Here is an 8,655-nt window from a genome sequence, read left to right as displayed (position 1 = left end):
CCCTCCTTCCTTTTCCTCCCCCCCCTTAACAGACTATTGTTCCCCAGCTTTGGCGCAATCGGTTAGCGCGTTCGGCTGTTAACCGAAAGGTTGGTGGTTTGAGCCCACCCAGGGAAATGCTGGAGTTTTGCACGCGCGTCAGGTGTCCACTGACGCCTATGCCATTCTTAGGGTTGCGAGGCACAGCTTTCTCAGGGCGTTTATCTTGTGCACCTTCAATAAGCTGGCTTGTTTTAAAAGAATTCAGCGGCGGGTGTTTGGTGAACATTTTCACCAGCTCGAGTAGTTTACTGTGGCATGTGGATGCCTTCTTTACTGATGATCTGTCTCTGGGGCTCATCTAGTTGACATAGTATCCACTGACATTCGGCTGAAGGTGCTCATCCACCATCTGCTCTTGGTACGGACTGGAACCGGGGGACTGTAGTGACCATCAGATCGGAATACAGAATGGATCTGGTGGCTACGGTGACCTCAGAATAAGAAGAAACAGACTAATATTAATGTAGATGCAAAAGTCCACAAAGTCAATACCCCACCGGGATGACTTGAAATACAGTCAGCATCGGCAATGTTTGCCAATCTCTCTGGAGGCTTGTTGAGAAAGATAGTCTTGCTTCGTTTTGTTTCCTTTTATTGGCCTGGCTGGTTGTTGGTCCTCGTCAAAGAGGTGTCCACCGATCGTAGCGTGCCGGAGCCAGAAGACTTGTTGTTTTGTCAATATGTTCTCAAGACTTTGCGGCAGGTATCAATAAACTGAACTGAGTGTGTCAGATAGGGAAAACACACAAAAATTGCAGAGTGGGGTCCCCAGGAACGAGGATCACTGCTAAACGTACTGAACGACGAGGATGGGATTCGAACCCACGCGTGCAGAGCACAATGGAGTAGCAGTCCATCGCCTTAACCACTCGGCCACCTCGTCATACTACGTGGCGCCTTTTATTTAGCACTCCCGATTCAGATCATCAGCTCATTAGTAGAGAACTCAAAGAACTGAACTGAGTGTGTTAGATAAGGAGGACACACAAAAAGTTCAGCATGGGGTCCCCAGGACCTAGATTAAGGTCCAGTGCTAAAGGAACCGAACGACAAGGATGGGATTAGCAGTCCATCGCCTTAACCACTCGGCCTCCCCGCCCCCTTGCTGACTGAGAGAGGCCATGCTGCGGACCTTTTCAGCTGCTGCTGCTGTGCTTTCAGCAGGCTGTTTTGAGCACAGAGGAAATAGTGAATGAGCCGTCTTTTACACACCTCTAATCTGTTCCGTAGAAACACGGTGCAGCAACCCGTGCCAGGAGACTGTTTGTGCGGCAGTTTAAAGCTTGCTACCACCTTGTCGGTTCAATTCCACGTAGGTGCCTGAAAAGGTCACGGCATTCTTTCTCAGAGAATTTATTGCCCCTGAAAAGGTCGCCGACATTCTTTCTCAGAGGCAATATTGTAGCCTATGCGGTTTATCCGAGGCGCGATCATTGCTGGTTGAAAATTTTACCCAATACCCCGCCAGGATGACTTGAAATACAGTCAGCTTTGGCAATTTTTGCTAGCCTCTCTGGAGGCTTACAGTATTGTTGAGAAAAAGTATCCTTGTTTCGTTTAGGTTTTGTTTCTCGTCAAAAAGGTGTCTGCTGATGATTGAGCGCCAGAGCCAGAAGGCTTGTTGTTTTGTAAATATGTCCTCAAGACGGGTATCATTAAACTGCAGCGCAATTACGGCTCACCGTTACCCATTGTAAACAGGTTGGGCCTGTCTGGTCCGGTGGGCTCTCAGTGGCGCTAAAGCTTCCAGTGCATGTCGAGCACAATGTATTAGCCTTCCACCGCCTTAACCGCTGGACCACCTCGTCATCTTGCGTGGTTTCTTTGTTTAACACTCCTGAATCATGTGCATGTGGATGCCTTCTTTGTCTTTTGTTTCAGCCGCCGAGGGCCTGTTTTCCACTGAGGCCCTGCGTCAAACTCCCTATGAGACACAATCGAACGTTAGTAGTAACCTCCGATTACGGCCGAATGTGGATTCTGCTCGGACGACGTGGCACCGGTACATCCTTTGTAGCTTTGGCTTGTTAGCCAAATGCTACAGCAGTTTGCCATTTCCCATGAAATCATCCTTGATTTCCTTAAGAAAGGTGCCCCAAATTGGTGGAAAATCTCATCTCAACCATACGCTGTCCAAAGCATTGACCTGCCTTCACGCGGCAAAACAGAACGTGTTGTTGGCCCGCACTGCTGGGTCAAACTGCGCTTCCCAAAAACAGATTGGGTCAAAACCGACAGCAGAAAACTCTAAGCCTGCTCTAAGCCCTACCCACGGGGAGGGCTCGACAGTCTCGCACAACGCGAGAGCCTCCGTTTCGCCTGTGTAATTTGGGGGCCGATGAAAACTGGGTCCGACCCGGTGAAGAAGCCCACGACCAGCCCGGCTAGCTCAGTCGGTAGAGCATGAGACTCTTAATCTCAAGGTCCTGGGTTCGAGCCCCACGTTGGGCGGCTCAGTTGACTCTCTTTCTTCCCAAAAGGGTGGCGGGCTCCAGCGTGCCCATTCACCGCGCAGGCTGAGCGGATTTTGCGAGCTCCGGAAACATCTTTCAAAACAGATGTCGCTGTTAGTGCAAGCGATTTTAATCCCTATCACTAACCCTAACCCTTTCTTTTACACCGGTGATCCTGGAGCAGGATCGTCTGTTTCCGCGGCCGTCTCCTCGTCCAATCGCCGATCTCGCCGTCCATTGTGAGAATGGACGAGAGCCAATCGCGTCGCTCGCCGTCCATTGTGAGAATGGACGAGAGCCAATCGCGTCGCTCGCCGTCCATTGTGAGAATGGACGAGGCGCCAATCGCATCGCACGCGCTCCATTGTTGAGAGCCAATCGCGTCGCCAAATGAGAATGGACGCAGCCACCCACCGCGCTTAGCTTCATTCTAATTCATGTAAAAAATCAGACGAACGGAACATCTAATAACTTTTCAAAGTAAGTAATGCATGACTTGCCTAAAATCTCACATATAAAACGCCATTTGCCTGTAATTTTGCATAATAAACACATGTATTCTTTTTTTCAGTTTGATTTGGATTTTAAAAATGTTTCGTTGTAGAAATAGTCATTTCTAATTAAAATGTAATGTGATTTTGCTATGTGTGACTGTAGTAATCAAGTTTTGTGTTTGCAGATGGATTACTATTTGTATAAACACAGATAAAAGTGCAACAAATAATAATTAAAATGAAAACGCAATGTTATATAGACATAAAGGGAGGGTAACACTTTATTTAACATTGTCATTAATACACGCTATATGTAGTTACTATAGCAATAACAGTAAATTATAAATAATTGGATGCAACTAATTATAAACCAAACTAAACACTAGTCTTACCCCTATAGTAACTGCATATGGTAATTTAATATTCAAATACTTATATGCATAATTGTAGTTTAACACCTTTGAATAAAGTGTAACCTTATTTTGCTTTATTAGTAATAAAATAATGTTTAATTGTTGTAATGGGTGCCATGATTTAGTTAGCTTGAATAGATATGATTGTATCATTATAAATAAATTAAAAACATTTGTGTAGTTGTCCAATACTTGCAAAAATACACATTACTAACTATTATTTCACTATTATATTTAGATGAGCACTAAGCCAAAGAGCCACAAGGCCATGGGTGAAGGCGAGTGGATGGCCAGGTTGAGGACTTTTGCCAGCTCTGGGGTTTGTCCGTCTGGAGGCAACAGACCAGCACCACGGCAGCGGAAGTGGCACAACCTCTACCAGAAGGTAAAGTTACCTGTATCTCATTGTAGAATATGAATGTGTACATTGTTTGTCAAACATTTTTACACATGACTGTGTTTAATGTTTTTGAAAGAAGTGGCTTATTAAGTCTGCATTTATTTGATCAAAAATACTGGAAAAAAACAGCAAAATAGCTTGTACTGCATATTTGTATTTATTCATTGATGAATAAAAAGTTAAAAGAACAGCATTCATTTATCTAAAAAAAAAACTTTTGAACAGTACTGTATATCGTTAAAGAAGATTTTCTATTTGATTTCTAATGCTGTTCTTTATTGAACTTTTTATTCTTCAATGAATCCTGAAAAAAGTATCACAGATTACATAAAAAAATACATTAAGCAGCACAACTGTAACCAACAATAGCTTCTTTGACAGAAGAAATCTCTAAGCCTGCTTTAAGCCCTACCCACGGGACGGGTTGACAGTCTCGCACTCAGAGTGATAAATTAACACTGGGTATTTTGCTGTGTGAGTTTAATCAGGGTTGGAGCTAAACTCTGTAGTGCATTGGACCTCCAGGTTAAGATTTGAGGAACCCTGGTGTACAGTATTAGTTTCATACATTAAAAACCGACAAACATACCTTTTCTGTCGTCGCTGAAGGACGGTTGTTCCTGAGGTGATTTCTGAGGTGATTCAAAATGGCCGCGAAGGTAGGGCTTGGCTCTTCGAGTAGGGGGAGTGGCTTACTCTCTTAACTGTCACTTGATTGGATAAAATCAGTAACCCAATGTTGGGTTACACAAAAACAACCCAGGTTAATAAAACAACCCAACGTGTTGGGTCAAAGATTTAACCCAACAAGTTGGGTTAAAATAACCCAACGCTGGGTTTGTCCATATTTGACCCAGCGTTGGGTTATTTTAACCCAGCGTTTTTTTTTTTTTGTTTTTTTTTTTGAGTGTAGGGCTTGGCTCGTCGAGTAGGGGGAGTGGGTTACTCTCTTAACTGTCACTTGATTGGATAAAATCAGTAACCCAATGTTGGGTTACACAAAAACAACCCAACACTGAGCAAAACAACCCAACTAAATGACCAAACAGGGTTAATCCAGCAGTTGGGTAAAAAAACAACCCTTAAGTAATTCTCTTTGATTATTGTTTATTTTCTTTATTATTAAATATTTCAGGTTTGTTTTCCACCAGCAACGTAGTATATATATTTTTGTCAATAGTCTAGGTAAATAAAACAACCCAACGTGTTGGGTTAAAATAACCCAACGCTGGGTTTGTCCATATTTAACCCAGCGTTGGGTTACCAAAATAACCCAATTTGGGTTATTTTAACCCAGCGTTTTTTTTTTTTTTTTGAGTGCAGAGATGTGGTGAAGATCAAAAAAAATCTATTTTGACCCATAGAACACAGATTTCACTTTAAAGTTTGTTTACACATAACACAATCTATAATGTAACAACCTGGAAATATACACAATTATGAGGACAATTTATAATTTGAATTTCAAGCCCCACCTATGACACAAAACTTTATTATAAAGACTAATGTGATTTCTGAGGACACAAAGTGTCATTTGAGTGTATTAAAGGGACATACCTGATATATGAGAACCAATGATCAGACTCAGCACATGGTGCACGCAAGTATGTAAAATATTTTTGTATAGTGCTGTAAATATGCTACCTTACCTTTTATAGTGTGTATTCAAGGATGTACTATTTGGAAGTGACATAAGGGATTGTCTGTCTGTCTGTCTGTCTGTCTGTCTGTATAATGTAAATCTACACTCAAAAAAATAATTCGGCCTAAAAATAAACTTTATGTAATTCAATTAAATGCTAATTTTCCATGTGTTTGGATTACATAGTTTTAATATAAACATATTAATAAACTTAATGTGATTCATATGCATCAGTGATACGTGAATGAAACAGGTAAGATTTATGTAATATTTCCCAGTGTTAAACAAGCACTGCTCAGTGTCCATGTGTTTCCACACTACAGAGTGTTCAAGTAGCATTGACACAGTGTTGGAGTTAAGGAGATCATTATGTGATGATTGACCATTAATGATGAACACCTGCTGTTAACAAGCAGAGTCGCCAATGCAAAAAGAAATGCAAAAACTACAACTGACTTCAGCCACAGCCGAGATGAAATCAACTGAAATAAAACAATACATTAAATCTCTCAAGATCTGATTTAAAAACTCCACAAACAGCTTTACCAGCTTCACTCATTACTAACCAGATTGACTTCTGTCAGACTTCTAGAGAAGCTCTTATTGAGAATTAACAGAGGTTCAGATGTTTTGTTTCATGTGAAATCAGAATCGGAGTCACCTCCTCCTCCCGACCCGCCAGAGATCCTTGGAGATAACATCTACCAAGTCCAAGAAATCCTAGACTCCCGGCGGCGGAACGGCCAGCTCCAGTACCTAGTGGACTGGGAGGGGTTCGGACCCGAGGAGAGATCGTGGATACCCCGTGACGACATCCTGGACCCGACTCTCCTCGAGGAATTCCACCGCCAACATCCCGAACGCCCAGCTCCCAGAGGTCGTGGTCGTCCCCGTCGCCGTTCCTGGGTGCCAGGAGTCACCCGTGGAGGAGGGGGTGATGTCACACCCTCTGCACGTTCCCTCAGCCCCAATCACCACGATCCTCCACCAACCAGCCAATCACCACCACAGCACACCCGTGAACCATCACCAGAATACTAATCACCGTCACCTGCACCAGCAATCACCACACCCTTTATATACCTACCTCTGCCACTCACTCACCGGCTGGTATCGAAGTTGCATGGATGCTTCTCTGTGGATCTTCTTCTCCTCCTGTTGTCTCTCCTGTGCTCCTCGTGGATTCTTCCGATGTTCTCCTGTGCTCCTCGTGGATTGCTCTGATGTTCTCCTGTGAAACACGTTAATCGTGTTAGAGGGAAGTGACTGTTGCTAACGCTATGATCCTTATGAACTTGAACTCACCTGTTGTGTTTGTTTGAAGATTTGACCACAGAGACCTTTATTCACCTGATTGCACGTGTGTTGAACTGTGCACGTTTGTTAATAAATACCTTGAAAGATACTCACCTTCTCCCTTTGTGTGTGGTCGTGACAGCAATATGCTTACAAAATCAGTAACACTTTTTTCTCTCTCTTGGCCACAACTTAAAGGCAGTTTATTGACTTTCCAACTGACCGTCAAACCATGCTGCTAAACAAGAAACGTTTAAGTTTTGTGTTCACATCATTGCTCCAACTGTAAATGAGGAGACATGGATTTCAAAGAATTAATAATAATTTGTGATAATTTTCCACAATGCAAAGAATTTGTTTAAATACACTGAAATATGAAATAGTGTCTTAATTAAATGTTTGTATTGTAGTTCCATCAAATAATTGGTGTTGTGCTGCTGTGACTCACATGAGCAGGCTCACTATTGGCTGATTCAGAGGCCATATTGTGTTTCAATCATTGTAGTCCTTAATTTACAACACTTAAGTCAGAACTTAAGAATCAGTCTCAAACTTTACTGAAAGTTGCTTTTAGATGCTTTATAAAAGTCTCCTACTCTTAAAAAAGTCCTACTTCTTACTAAGAATTTTTTGACAGTTAAGTCAACGTTTAAGACTACTCTTAAGACCATTTCTTAGAAGTTTTATACATACGGCCCCAGGTATTCTTTGCAAAGTCAGGCAAATTAAGGCAGAGATTTAAGTGACAAACAACAGCTACAGGTAAATGGACATTACTTTCAAGTTGCAGATAATGTTTTCATGTAACCATGTCATGCTATTGCAGATTGAAATCCTTTGCCTCATTAAAATATTTATTGCATTCATAAGGAGCTGCCATTCGAGGATTGTTAAAACCTTGATCTGTGGCGTTATTGGGTTGTTTCTATTTGTTGCAATTCTGCAATAGTCATAATACCTTCGCGATTAAGACCGCATCTTCTGAAAAGCTCATTATCATCCAATGCTTCTAAAATGTTCTGAGGCAGACAGCCGGCAACAGCCATTATAAACCTCACTCTCGATGTCAAGAGACACTAGCGACAGACCCTAGAGGTTGTAGCCTTTAGCCTCCTTGTTAGTGCATCCACCTCACGTGCTAGAGACCCGGGTTCGAGACCTGCTTGGAGCGGGTGTGGTAGGACTTGGGTGTGAGGGGTTACATTTACATGCATATCAGCTAATTGTTTGTTATAAAAGGCTGTCAATCATTTGAACACTTGTTTAGTAAGTGACACTTGCCCTGTATTTTAAATTCTTTATTTGAATATGGCAACATTTACAACAATATTTCTATGAATAAATGTCTGACACAGACCCCTCCCCTATCAGCCAATCACTGCATGCATGGTTAGTGAGCAGGCTGACATCATCCATAGTAACGAGGTCAACCCCGCCCTTACTCTTAGCTTAAGATTTCTCTCTACTGCTTAGTAAAAGTTTGTCTCAGCAGCTTTGTTAATAGAGAAAACTCTTAGCTAAAAACTTTTACTGCTATTTAGGAGAACTCTTAGTGCTAAGATAAAATGTTTTGTGAATACGGGCCCAGTATAGGATTCCCTTATGCTGCGTTCACACCAAACGCGAATATGCGTCTGGCACGAGTGATTTCAATGTTAAGTCAATGGTAAGACGCGTTTACGCGCATCTGGAGTTCTCGCACGAATTGTGCTTTTTGTGAATCACGCGTTTGACGCAAATTCGCGTCTACCGCCTGAGTTGAAAAATCTGAACTTCTCCGTCAATTCGCGCTGCGTTAACCAATCAGGAGCCTGCTTGATGCTGTGGCGGCAGGCCCGCCCGGAGTCACTCATTCAAATATGAAACATGAATACTAAATACCTAGTGCGGTTCTAATGCACAAACAAAGCAAGTT

At 42.4% G+C, this 8,655-nt stretch overlaps 1 non-coding gene across 1 annotated transcript; it reads left to right on the top strand.

Annotated features, from left to right (window-relative positions):
• Positions 1-1,421: 1,421 nt before the first annotated feature.
• On the top strand, positions 1,422-1,562 carry LOC141285319 (U4 spliceosomal RNA). The gene has a single exon (XR_012338583.1). It is a non-coding gene; the product is annotated as a U4 spliceosomal RNA (small nuclear RNA).
• The last annotated feature ends 7,093 nt before the right edge of the window (positions 1,563-8,655 follow it).

This window comes from Garra rufa, chromosome 1 (genome assembly GCF_049309525.1).
Source record: "Garra rufa chromosome 1, GarRuf1.0, whole genome shotgun sequence".
NCBI classification, from domain to species: Eukaryota; Metazoa; Chordata; class Actinopteri; order Cypriniformes; family Cyprinidae; genus Garra; species Garra rufa.
The sequence above is the reverse complement of the archived record's forward strand: the minus strand, read 5'-3'. Positions and strand labels throughout refer to the sequence as shown.